General features: G+C 43.8%; 1 protein-coding gene across 1 annotated transcript in view; it reads right to left on the bottom strand.

The window, feature by feature from the left end:
- bace1 (beta-secretase 1) overlaps nt 1–14,700 on the bottom strand; it is a 131,189-nt gene that overhangs the window by 115,495 nt on the left and 994 nt on the right. The window lies entirely within an intron of this gene.

Raw genomic sequence — 14,700 nt, forward strand, 5'->3', positions numbered from 1 at the left:
CCCTACTACTTCAGAATAAAGAATGCCATTGTTTACCGCCAGACAGAGGTCTCATTGGGAACTCTGCCCATAATGAAAACAAGTCAGGTCCTCGATTACATTTACACCATTCCAAATTGTGCCTCTGGTTTTTTTAAAGCACAAGGCATAGAATTGAAGCAGTGAACTTGTATAATCCAAGGTTTTGAAAACAGTAAATGATATAATAACCAGATAAATCACTTTTTTTTCCCTTCTGCTTCGGACTGAGGGAGAGGTGCAAGCCCAAGATGACCTGGTGAAGTCTTTTGGCAGAAGCGGTCCTTTGTGGAAACGTGTTTGCAGAATGTCTCCAAGGGTCATGGGCCCAAGGCAGAAAAGCTGCCCCTAATTTAGCAACTCATTAGTGCTCTCACACGAAGAGATCACAAGGTAACTGGTACAGGAAATGGGAAAATGGGGGGGGGGGGGGGGGGTGTGTGTGTGTGTGTGTGTGTGTGTGTGTGTGTGTGTGTGTGTGTGTGTGTGTGTGTGTGTGTGTGTGTGTGTGTGTGTGTGTGTGTGTGTGTGTGTGTGTGCGTTTGCGGTTTTTTTTTGTTTTTTGTTTTTGTGGAAAAGATGCTTAACAGCGATTGTGTGACTCAGAAGCACATGAACAGTTCCATAGCCAGTTCCTTTTGCACAATGCAAGGATTGGGAATGATTTAGGATCTGCGTTGCAATGTGGTTCTATTTGCCAATAACAAGTCTATCCGGTTGAAGCCACAGCACAAAAACAGACCATTCAGCGAGAGAGCTTTGTACCAGCGCTCCTGCCCACAAGCCTCATTCCACCATCTCACATGATCAGTATGTTCCCTCTCCTCACGAGTAGCCACCATCCTCACCACAACCGCTCCGGCTGATGTCAGCTTCCACATGTTATCTGGTTTCTAAGTAAAGTAGAATCCTAGACAAGGCAAAAAAAGAAGCAAAACAAAAAATGCTGGAGTAACTGAGCAGGTCTGGCAGTATCTGTCGATAGATAGGTGAGGCGATGTTTTGGGACATAACCCTTCTTCAGATTGATAAAGTCCATCGGAATGAAGAAGGATCCCTGGCCGATACGTCCTCTGTCCGTTCCCTCTACAGCCACTGCCTGACCCGCTGAGTTCCTCCAGCATTTTGAGTTTTGCTCAGGATTCGAGTGAAACAGCAGTTCCATGTCACCAAGATTAAAAAAATACTTATTTTCCTTAGCAAGTTAGTAACTAGGAAGCATAATATAAGAAAATAACTGCAGATGCTGGTACAAATCGATTTATTCACAAAATGCTGGAGTAACTCAGCAGGTCAGGCAGCATCTCGGGAGAGAAGGAATGGGTGACGTTTCGGGTCGAGATCCTCCTTCAGACTAGGAAGCATTGACTTAAATTAATTGGTATAAGGACTCGAAAGGAGTTAAGAAAGAAAACGTAGCTTTAATTCTGGATCTTACTCTCTGAAAGGTTATTGTAGGCGAATTCTTAATCTTGTTTAAAAAATAACTGGAAGAACAGGGCAGCACGGTGGCGCGGGGTTTGCTGCCTTACAGCGCCAGAGACCCAGGTTCAATCCTGTCTACGGGTGCTGTCTGTATGGAGTTTGTACGTTCTCTCCATGATTTGCATGGGTTTTCTCCAGGTGTTCCGGCTTCCTCCCACACTCCACAGACATACAGGTTTGTAGGCTAATCAGCTTCGGTAATAATTGTAACTTGTTCCTAGTGTGTAGGATAGTGCTGGTATACGGAGGACGCTGGTCGGTGTAGACACGGTGGGCCAAAAGGACTGTTTTTGCACTGTATCTCTAAACTAAACTAAACAAAACAGATGTAGAAGCAAAACCTGCAGGACAGCAAACTAAGATTGACATGAGATTAGTCCAAAGCCCATTTTCGGATGCCACAGACATAATGTGTTGAGCGGTCTTGGTCCAATTTCTAAATTTCTGCGATACAATAAAAGCATTTGATCAATGACCAATGAGCAAAAGCAACAGATGGCAGAGAGATAGCCACGGAAACTGAAAATTAACTCGCTGCTTTGGAGGGGATTTGGAGATGGGAAAACGGAGATAAAAGTATGCACCTCTGATTAAATATCTCACAAGCTTTCTTGCGTGTCAGAAACCACTTTCACATTCTTTCTGCTCGAAGGATTTTTTTCATGCTACCCTGACGCTAATACACTCGAGGAAAAATAGACACTTAAGACATTACCAAAATCATTACTTTAAATTGCAGCATCAGCGATAATGGAAACATAAACATCACACTTGAAATATTCTACAGTTCAAAAACATTCTTCCTGTATCATGACTCAAAGCACAACTGAATCTTGTGCAGGCAAACACACTATTGGAAACCAAAATAAAAATATACAATGAGTTGTGGTGGTAAACAGAACATAACTGGGGTTTTTTTCATTTCCAGCCTTGCACCCACTGCTCTAAATCAATTTTTGCCTCTTGCACATTTGGGAATTTGCTTCCCATCAGCAACTGAGTCTTCAGTGCCCAACCTCTGGAAATGCCTCCCCGAACCACTTCTGATTCCTCTTTGGGGATAATCCTCTAAACCTGCCAGTTCAAACGCATATATTTGCAGAATATAGACACAAAGTGCTGGAATAACTCAGCAGGTCACTGGAAAAAGGGAATAGGTGACGTTTGATGTCGGAACCCTTCTTCAGGCTACGAGTCAGAGGAGAAAAAAAACTAGAGATGGGAACTAGTTGCCTCATCTACCCCCTCTGGCACCCCATTCCATTTACCCACCACCTTCTGTGTGAAAAAGTGACCCCTGAGGTCCCTATTAAATCTTGGCCCTCTCACCTTAAACTCGTGTCCTCTGGCTCTTGATTCCCCTACCCTGGATAAAAGATTCTGTGCATTCATCCTATGTATTCCAAGATTTTAAACACCTTTCTTAGATCACCCCACAGACTCCTGCTCCCCAAGGAATAAAGTCCTTGCCTGCCTAACTTCAGGCCCTCAAGTCCTGGCAGCGTCCTCGGAAATCTTCTCTGCACTCTTCCCAGCTTAATAACATGGTTGGAATCACCTAATTGATCCATCTTGATTTCCCTCACAATTTATCCTGTTATCTTGCCAGCCTTGATATGTCTCACATTGTGAACCTTCCCTCAGGTCCCTTTTAGTTTATTGTTTGGGGAATTGGGGGTGGTTCTACAAAGAGCTGCCTGTGATCGAAAACTATTTTTCTTCTCTTGGCCACAAGAAAATGTTTGCAGTGCTCAAGCAGTACCAACGTTTGCATTCAGCGCTTTACACGATGGCTCTCCAGCAGCACATACCGTTCTGTCGTTTGAAGGATCACAGATAGATCTGAGCAATAAATATTTATTTGTTTTAAATAGGCTAACTCCTGGAAATGCAGCTAATTCGTTGGTATACTAACAATGGTAAATGATTTTTATGTAGTGAAGTGCCAGCTAGCAGGTTGACTTCTGGAAATGCAGTACAACAGGATTAGATTGATTAGACGTGCTTGGTTATGCATTCCCCATGATTAATCCTCCAATGCATATACTAGATAATGTCAATGGCATTGGGTATTCTGAACAAGCCAGGATGTCCTTGATTCAGTCCCTGGCTGCCCTTGAGTTTACTCATCTCTCCCTCACAATTTCCCCAAATCTTCCAGGGGGGGGGGGGGGGGGGGGGGGGGGGGGGGAATATCCAGCAGGTTTTCCAAATCTTCTTGACGTCAGATGGAAATGCAAATTGGAAAGTGAACGAGTGCAGTGTTGGGTGAGAAGACAAAGCTCTCCACAGCAGAGTGGTCCATTGTTAGTATTCCAACAAATTAGCTGCACTTCCAGGAGTTAGCCTGTTTAAAACAATCTATATATATATATACACACACACACACACACATATATCTATACATATCTATGTACATGCGTGTGTATGCGCGTGTGTGTATCACCAAACTGAGTGATCTTGTTTCTACCCACATTCCAAAGATGTGCTGGTAGGTTAACTGTAGCTTATTATCCCTAAAGAAACAAGGGGAGTCAATGGGCATGGAGAGACTTGGGCACAGAGAGACTTGGGCCTTTTGGAAGGGTGGGCTGAAAGATGGCAGATGGAGTTTAATGCTGATAAGTGTGAGGTGCTGCATTTTGGTAGGACAAATCAAAATAGGACGTACAGGGTAAATGGTAGGGAATTGAGGAATGCAGTGGAACAGAGGGATCTGGGAATAACTGTGCATTGTTCCCTGAAGGTGGAATCTCATGTGGATAGGGTGGTGAAGAAGGCATTTGGTATGCTTGCCTTTATAAATCAGAGCATCGAGTATAGAAGTTGGGATGTAATGTTAAAATTGTACAGGGCATTGGTGAGGCCGAATCTGGAGTATGGTGTGCAGTTCTGGTCGCCAAATTATAGGAAAGATGTCGACAAAATGGAGAGGGTACAGAGGAGATTTACTAGAATGTTGCCTGGGTTTCAGCACTTAAGCTACAGAGAGAGGTTGAACAGGTTGGGTCTTTATTCTTTAGAGCGTAGAAGGTTGAGGGGGGACTTGATAGAGGTTTTTTAAATTTTGAGAGGGACGGACAGAGTTGAAGTGGGTAGGCTTTTCCCTTTGAGAGTGGGGAAGATTCCAACAAGGGGACATAGCTTCAGAATTGAGGGACAAAAGTTTAGGGGTAACATGAGGGGTAACTTCTTTACTCAGAGGGTGGTGGCTGTATGGAATGGGCTTCCGGTGGAAGTGGTGGAGGCTGGCTTGATTTTATTATTTAAGAGTAAATTGGATAGGTATATGGATAAGAGGGGATTAGAGGGTTATGGTCTGAGTGCAGGTAGATGAGACTAGGTCAGGGAGAGTGGTCGGCGTGGACTGGAAGGGCCGAACGGGCCTGTTTCCGTGCTGTAGTTGTTATATGGTTATATGGTTATATGTAGGAGATGAGAAGTTGCAGGGCAACACAGAAATAGGGAGGAGGTGCTATTAATGGGACTGCTCTGCTGTGAGTCAGCATTAACTTGATGGGCTGAATGGCCTCCTTCTGTTACATAGCATGGAACTTGAGAAGTATTCTTTGCACTTGTCCATCTGGAGAAGTAGCACTAGCTGGCCAATGAAAAAAGGATGCACAGTCTCTAAAACAAATGACAACTTAAACGCAGAGGTAATTAAGCTATACTGCGCGATGCTCTATAACTTAAATGGTAACATTCAGTGGATCATTGGTTAATATAGGGCTGCAGTAAGAGATGTAATGGACAATGGTAATAGAACACAGGTAGCAGTGTTTTGAATGAGCTAAAATTTATGGAGGGAGATTGATGGTCAGAGGAATATTTAAAGTGTTGCCTAGTGATCGTACTACTGATTAAGATGAAAGGGAGTTGAGAAATCTTGGTGGCGGGAAGAGATGGGAGATTTATTTTTAAGATAGCACCTGTTTAATTTAAACATGCTGATATTTCACAATTGACAGATATTAATCAGAAAAATGGGAAGGATGCCATTTGGATTTTTAACGGAACACCACTTTCCCAAAAGGTTACCTCATCAGTTCCTCCGCTGTATATTCTATCCTCACCGCTTCACAGCGCCCGGCTGAATTGCATTGGTTGCATGCAAACTACTGCAGGAAATAGCGCAAGAAGATACCCACAACAGTAATGGTGTTTTAGCTGCACTTTACGTTAATAAATGAACAATGGGCTGGCTGCCTCCCTAATGAGCAGTGCTCCATATCCAATTATTATCTGTGCGCTTGGTTCAGATAATAGGCAAAGTGAACCCACCGTGAACTATTTCAACACCATTTCATCATTTGATGGACATTCTCATCTCCTCAAAATCTTAGTACACTTTTCCATTCTCTGTAGAACCAAGGATTTGTATCCTCTTCATCCTAATACATTACCAACCCACCCCAGAGTAAGCTTGCTGCCGCATCATTTTCTATTTGAATTTAACCTAACACATTTCTCCGACTGCGACAGTTACAACTGGCACTCTTTATCCCATCTCCCCATTCCACCTAATGCTATCGGCGCACCCTTATTGAATCTCTTTGCTACTCCATAAAACCCTCCAAAAAGTCAGCACACATATCTCCTTGCAGCTAGCTGGCACTTTTTCCTATTGGAGAATTGTTCTTCCCCCACACCCCCATTTTCTCATTCTTTCTTCACCCGGTATGGGTCCTAATGTAAGTGAAAGAGATCCCAACCACTGCAAATGCAAACAGGACCGGAAAATGCAGTTTATACAACAGGAAAATACAGGGTCCTTTTTACCTGCAGCCGGGTTCTCATTGGAAGTGAACTGAGAAAGAATGGCGTGACACCAACTGGTTTTGTCTTTAAATACGACTAGACCAAGTGGACACATTGGGCCCAAACCTCTCCTGCATTGGTGCAGCACCCTCTCCTCCCTCCATCCCCCTCCCCTCCCTCCCTCCCCCCTCCCTTAGTCTAGTCTCCTTTAAACTTTGCCCTTCTCGCCTTAAAATTATACCATCTAGTGTTTGACATTTCCACCCTGGGATAAAGATTTTGACTGTCTACCTTATTTAAGCCTCTCATAATTTTATAGTTGAAGAACACTTCCATGATGTTCAGTTCCCTCTGGCCCCAATGCTACAAAATGCAAAAATGTTTAATACAATGACTGAATATACCTTTGTGTCTTTCAAGGTAACATTCAGTTATTGTCCTTTGGCAAAATAATGACAAATATGAACACATTTGGAAATATTTCACAATTTTGTTCAAGGAATTTTAGGCAGCACAGTGGCACAGCTGGTATAGCTACTGCCTCACAGCACCAAAGACGTGGTTTGATCCTGTGCAGAGAGTTTGCATTTTCTCCCTGTGACCATGTGGGATTCCTCCGGATGCTCCGGTTTCCTTCCACATCCCAAAGATGTGCGGGTTTGCAGGTTGATTGGCCTTTGTAAATTGTCCCTGGTGTGTGAGGAGTGGATGAGCAAGGGGGATAACACAGAACGAGCGTGATCGATGGTCGACGTGTACTCGATGGGCTGAAGGGCCTGTTTCCATGCTGTACCTCTAAACTAAACTAAACAAACCATTCTTGGGTTAGTTCCAAATGAAGTCTACAAAGGTCACTGACAAATTCAGAACTGTTAGGTCAAACTCAATTTCACGGCAATCTAGATATCAAAATATTTTGACTACATTGACAAAACAGCCAGTTTCATCAACGCTCAATTAAAGACATCTTTTCAGCCAAGTTCTCATGTTTCCAGCTGCTTACCACCCCAAATAGGGCTTCTCTCGAGATACCCTATTATGAATAGTAGGATCCCCTGCTCTACCTGCATGCAGCAGCGTGCAACAATGCAACTGATGGAACCCTCTGACCATTGCTGACATAATCACACACCCATGACAAATCCTCCAGGGGCTCTGATGACGGATCTACGAGATCCTTTATTTTGTGTCCGTGCCTATCTGAGCTGGGCCCCAAGTAAAGCCAGGTTCAGGGTACGGGTATAACAACAAAATCCCTCCTACAGGCTCCAATACCTCGAAATACCTCAGCAAAAAACACTGCTGCGCTGGTCAAGAAGGCACAGCAACGACTGTTCTACCAAAGAATACTGAAAAAGTCTGGTCTACCCCAACAGCTGCTGACGACCTTCTACCGCTGCACCATAGAGAGCATCCTAACACATGGCATCCCTGTGTGGTATCTCAGCTGCACGGAGGCAGAGAGGAAAGCTCTTCAGCGGGTAGTCCATAGAGCTCAGAGAACTATTGGAACACAGCTACCAGCCTTGGAGGGCATCTACAACACACGATGCCTCAGAAAAGCCACCAGGATCAACAAAGACTCTTCACACCCCTGCAACAGTCTGTTCGAACTTCTACCATCGGGCAGACGATACAAGGCCTTCTACGCCCGCACCTCCAGACTCAGGAACAGCTTCATCCCCAGGGCCACAGCTGCTATGAGCCGGTCCTGCTGTGATCCGGCACAGATCTACTTGCACTTTATTCTGTTTTAAAACTGTTACAATTTGTTTCATTGGGGTGTTTAAATTAATACTGACTAGCTAATTAATTTATTGCATCGTATGGGAGGCGCATTCCCAATCTCGTTGTACCCCTGTACAATGACAATAAAGATATATTGTATTGTATTGTATTGTATAAAATCCTACAAGGAATATCACATCCTTCTTTTCCTCATGCATCTCAAGCCACAAGCTGTACATGGAAGACAATCCAATCCATTTACTGTGGTTAAATCTATGAATCTATTGTTGATGGCATCTAATCATGCAGGTCTTTTCAGATTCAAAGAGATTGCGAGGCTTATTTTGGAGATTTTAAAGGGTTCTTGCAGGTAAAACAGTAACTTATTATGACGTGCTGTAATTTTCCATGTAATGCATAGTGGCATTACATACCACAGCATTGCAGCTTCAGTGAGTTCAATCTTGATTCTTGATAGAGGTCACACAATTTCCCAGTGACCACATGGGTTCACTGCAAATGCTCTGGTTTCCTCCCACATTTCAAAGACATGCTGGTTGGTAGGTTAATTGGCCACAGTAAATTAACCCTTGTGTGCATGAAGGTGGGAGAATGAGAGGAAGGGGCTTTGGTGGGAATACGGGGAGAATAAAATGGGATTTATGTGGGGTTGGTATAAATAGCTGTTCACTGGTCAATACAGCCTTGATGAGCTGAACGGCCCATTTCTGTACTGCTTGACTGGTCTACTGACAAAAAGGTGGCTTATGGCCCAAGAGGCATTATTAAATACATGTGGTAGACGGATAGATACCACAGACTCACACAACCCGAGCTGTGGTCTGAAGAAGGGTCTCGACCCGAAATGCCACCCATTCCTTCTATCCAAAGAAGGCTGAGTTACTCCAGCATTTTGTGTCTATCTTCAGTCTGAGCTGTAAAATGTTTCATTGAGAAAACTCAGGGAAATCACGTTAGAGGCAAAAAGGCTAAAAACAGCGATGACAAACATACATTCTTAAAATTCTATAGATCCCAGGAGGAAATTTATTTCATTCAAGTGAAATAGAAAAGCAAAATTCAAAGAAGCACTTATTACAATGTTCCGAAAGAGGAATATAGCAAAGTTGGTCTGGGTGGTCACTACTGAGAAAGTTATTCTGAAACTTTCTTCTTGGATGTGCCCATAGGCATGGAATCAACCATCCTAAAAAAGTATTATGCAGAAGGGAACTGTTCAGGCCATCGTATCTACGGTGGCGGGCCCCATATCTGAGGAAGGATGCACTGGTGTCCCAAGGGTCCAGAGGAGGTTTAAGAGCATGATCCCAGGGATGATTGGGTTGATGTACGATGAGCATTTGAAGGCTCTGGGCCTGTATTCACTGGAGTTTAGAAGGATATGGGGAGGGGGGGAATCTCATTGAAACCTGCCGAGTAATTAAAGGCCTAGATAGAGTGAATGTGGAGAGGATGTTTCCAGTAGCGGGAGAGTCTAGGACCAGAGGGCACAGCCTCAGAATGAAAGGATGTATCTTTAGAATGGAGATAAGGAGGTTTTCTTTTCGCCAGAGGGTGGTGAATCAATGGAATTCATTGCCACTGATGGCTGTGGAGGCCAAGTCATTGGGTATTTTTAAAGCAGAGATTGATAGGCTCGTGGTTAGTAAGGGTGTCAGGAATTATGGGGTGAAGACAGGAGAATGGGGTTGAGGGAAAAAAAGATTAGCCATGAGCAGACTCAATGGGTTGAATGGCGTGGTTCTGTTCCTATGTCTTATGATCTTGTGAACGTGACACTCTGTCTGCTTCAACTTCCCAGCTCTGGCATTTCAAGAGCTGTTTAAATGTTATTTAGGTTCTGCCGCTATTGCCCTTTCAGACACCCGCTCCCTCCGGATGGAAACAAATTCTCATCATTCCCTCTATAATTCTTCTGACAAATAATTTAACTCTTTTCCCCCTGATCTTTAGTTATGGGGAACTACCACTTTACCTTGGCAACTCATAATTTTATACACCTCAATTAAATCTCCCCGCAGGCAATATAAACAATCCTTGTTTTCTCTAGAGCTAAAGATTTCATCATTGTCAATATTCTTGTAAATCATTACTGCATGCTCCGTTCTAAATTATATCCCTTCCTGCAATGTGAGGACCAGAGGAATGCGCGATATCTTGCTGTGCTCTCTCCGCTGTTTGTCACAGTTCTACAATGACCTTCTGCCCTCATATTCACTGCTAAGGCTAATCAAAGGCAAGTATCCCGGAAATGCCATATCCACTCGTAAAACTGTTCTGGAACTCTGCTGTCAGGCAGCATCGGAGGAGGAAATGCAAAGGGGACACTGCAAGTCAGGAGTCTTCTTCAGACAGTTCCATCTTCAGACACTGCCTGACCCGCTGAGTTCTACCAGCAATTTGTCGTTTGCTCAAGATTCCAATGTCTGGAGTGTCTTGTGTCTGCCTTATCTAGTCCTGTTACTTTCAAATATTGCTGGCCACTCATTCTAAGGTCCTTTTGTTCCTTCATAATGCTCCTTATTTTATTATTTATTTCTATTGCCACACTTCTCAGTATCCTATTATTTATGACGTGCTTACTTACCTCACTTGCCCTCTTCTCTGCCAGACTGAATTCCATTTGTTACATTTCTAGGTGTAACTGAAATTTAGCAGATGGGTCTAAGCTATATCTGGGACATCTCGCACGTTCTCCACCCACTTCAATAACTTCCAATTACTTGCGCCAACCACCTCATCTTTACACGAAAAGCTGGAGTAACTCAGCGGGCCTGGCAGCATCTCTGGAGAGAAGGAAGATATGCTACCTGTCCCACTGAGTTACTCCAGCTTTTTGTGTCCATCTTCAATTTAAACCAGCATCTGCTGGTCCTTCCTACACACCTCATCTTTACCATGGACGCCCACTCCCTTTACACACCCGTTCCTCATTAGGAAGGCCTCCATTTGTTCACAGAACAGAGACCCAATCTGTTGTCCTCAACCAACATTCTCTGCCACCTCGCAGTGGCTTGCCATCGCCCCACAACAATTTTTCTTTTGATCCCCTACACTTCCTTCATGTCAAAGGTGCAGCCTTGGAAACTTGCATGGGCCCCAGCTTTGCCTGTCGTTTCATTGGGCATATTAGCTTTGCCGAACACCCCTTGTTCCAAACATAACCTGGCACCACTCCGCAACTCTTTCTCCAACTGCACTGTCGACAGCATTGTGATTGCCTCCTGCATCCGTGCAGAATCTATCAATTTCACCACCAACTTGGGTGTCAGCAGTTCTGGGGAGAAAGTCGGAGAATGGGGTTAGGAGGGAGAGATACATCAGCCATGATTGAATGGCAGAGTAGACATGATGGGCCGAATGGCCTAATTCTACTATTACATGATCTTATGAACTTTCACCCTGCCCTTGAATTAATCTGACCCATCTCTGATACTTCTCTCCCCTTTCTTAATCTCTGTCTCCTACTCAGAGGACAGACCATCATAGACATTGCAAAATCACTGGCCCCCACAGCTATCTCGCCAACCTCCCACCCTGTCTCTTGCAAGGACCAAGGATGCCATTCCTTTCTTGAAGTTTCACCATCCCGGTTGAAACTGTTCTCAAGATGAGTCCTCTCACTCTGGGCCATCTGAGATGTCCTCTTTCTTCAGGAATTGTGGTTTTCTTCCCGCAGTTGTAGATGGTTTTATTTCTACGACATCCGTTTGTTCTCTGTTCCCTGCAATTCTACTTTTGCTCCTCTCCCATCCCCCATGCCAAATAGAACAAGGATAGGGTTCCCCTCATCCTTACCTTTCAGCCCACCACATTATTCTCTGACATTTCTGACAGCTTCAACACAATCCCACCACCAGCTCTTGTTCCAATCTTTCCCTTACCCTATTGCTATCAACTGTCTACACCTCTAAGGTAGACACAAAATGCTAGAGTACTTCAGCGGGCCAGGCAGCATGTCTGGCGAGAAGGAATGGGGAGAAGGCAGGTACGGGATACTGATTGAGAATGATCAGCCATGATCACATTGAATGGCGGTGCTGGCTCGAAGAGCCGAATGGCCTACTCCTGCACCTATTGTCTATTGTCTATTGAATGGGTGAGGTTTCGGGTCGAGACCCTTCTTCAGACTGATGTCAGGGGAGTGGGCCGTACAGAGATAGAATGTAGTCAGAGACAGTAAGACTGGTGAGAGAACTGGGATGGCGAGGGGATGGAGAGAGAGGAAAACCAAGGGCTATGAAGTTAGAGAAGTCAATGTTCATACCGCTGGGGTGTAAGCTACCCAAGCAAAATATGAGTTGCTGTTACCCCAATTTGCACTGGGCCTCACTCTGACAAAAACAGAACAGAAAGGTCAGTGTGGGAATGGGAGGGGGAGTTAAAGTGCTGAGCAACCGGGAGAACAGGTAGGCTGAGGCAGACTGCGCGGAAGTATTCAGCGAAATGATCACCGAGCCTGTGCATGGTCTCGCCAATATACAGGAGTTGACACCTGGAACAGCGGATGCAGTAGATGAGGTTGAAGGAGGTGCAAATGAATATCCTGGGCCTCCTCCATTGTCAGAGTGAGGCCCAACGCAAATTGGAGGAACAGCACCTCATATTTCACTTGGGTAGCTTACACCCCAACGGAATGAACATTGACCTCTAACTTCAAGTAACCCTTGGTTTCCCTCTCTCTCCATCTCCTCCCCTTCCCAGTTCTCCCACCAGTCTTACTATCCCCGACTACATTCTATCTCTGTACCACCCACTCCCCTGAAATCAGTCTGAAGAAGGGTCTCAACCCGAAACGTCACGCATTCCTTCTCTCCAGAGATGCTGCCTGTCCCGCTGAGTTACTCCAGCATTTTGTGTCTACCTTCAATTTAAACCAGCATCTGCAGTTCTTTCCTACACTATCTACACCTCTACATTCTTGAAGAAAGGTTTCAACCCGAACTAACACCTCATGAGTTCCCTCCACAGATGCTACCTGACTCACTGAGTTCCTCCAGCAGTTTGATTTTTGCTAGCAGGTAAGAACGCAGGATCTAAGCCTCGCTCGGATATATTTGTGAGGGATACAAGAACTATTAGACCAATAAGAGAAAATAAACTTTTTTGGCAACATTCTACTTTGTGGAACATTTTTGAGAGATCAGGAGGAGAAATTTAGTTCAAGAAAACGAGGAAGCAAATAAATGCGATAACTACTGTTATACTTGCATGCGGTGTGAAGATGATTTGTTTGTAGAAATCCCATTATCGAAGGGATTTACTGGAGTCGCTGCCTCAAAAAGGCAGCTAATATCACCAAAGACCAATGCCAGCCTGGGTTCACTGTCATCTTCTCATTTCACTACTACCAACGGAAGGAAGGTATGGGGGGGCCTGACAAGCATAACCTCAAAGTTTAACAACAGCTTCTACCCAGAATCATCAGACTCTTGAATACAGTACAATACTAACCAGAACTCTTCCTCAACAACAGTAATATATACTGTGGATGTATAGAAAGGAACTGCAAATGCTGGTTTATACCAATAATTCCCATCCTTTTTCCCCAGAGATGCTGCCGGATCTGCCGAGTTGCACCACCTGCATTTTGTGTCTACCTTCTATAATGCACTGTGGTCTTTGTTTTGGTTGCACTGCCTGCTTCGCTTTTGCATTATGATGGTCTGGTTACCTGGTATTACTGATTATTAATTTAGTGTTTTATCGATTACTGCATATTTATTTTGAGTGTTATTGTATTAATGGAACCATAAAGCTGCAGCAAGGAAGAATTTCATTGCTCTGTTGCCGGTAGCTATGACAGTTAAACATTCTTGACCCATGAAAGATTTCCACTTCTCCAAATTGGATGAGATCAAGAATTCAGGCATCACATTGACAGAGAAATGGACTGTGTATTTAAAACAGACATGGGCACAGATATAGGCCCGATAAAGGAATTGCGAGCAATAGATTAAAGTGTGGGGTCTGATAATTTATGAAATACATTGTTCCTCAAAAAAATGAAGACTCTAAAATGAACTCTGCGATGGTGTAATTTGAAGGATGACAAGTTATCACAGTGAAACTATTAAGTTAAATTTACAATAAGAAAGCACAAAACAACTGGGAATTGAGACAAAACATTCCTCAAATGGGAAACTAGACATTGAAATAAACTGTGACAGAATAACAGCCAATCTGAACCTGCTTCCAAGCTCCAGCAGAAATGACTGAATAGCAATCAGTGACAGGAATGCTGGCTTGTTTCTTTAATCTTTTCCTCAATAGAGCAGCCCTGAGGCCTAAACTCAGACTCTAGGATGGATATCAGACAGCCCTCTAAACATCAACTCTGTTGCTTTGTTTTGGGTACATTTTACTTTTTGGATCGCACGATACACTGATCTAGACAGATCATTTATTTTGATTTTATATTAATTTACAAAGATTGTAACTACAGATTTTTTTCCCAGTAATTGAAGTTAAATGCACATTAGCATATTGCTGGTTCAATACAAACATTGATTATGGGGCAGAACAGTGGTGTAATTATTCCCAAATCTATTTGTCAATGTTATGCTACTTTCAGAAAAGAAGCATTTCTGCACAAGGGATACACTGACACGAATAAGTATTTTCCAAAAGCTTCTTCTCTGAGAATGTGTTTAGGGAAGGAAAGATGTTGTGTATCACATTTGCCAC

Source organism: Rhinoraja longicauda, chromosome 32 (genome assembly GCF_053455715.1).
Source record: "Rhinoraja longicauda isolate Sanriku21f chromosome 32, sRhiLon1.1, whole genome shotgun sequence".
Taxonomy (NCBI): domain Eukaryota; kingdom Metazoa; phylum Chordata; class Chondrichthyes; order Rajiformes; family Arhynchobatidae; genus Rhinoraja; species Rhinoraja longicauda.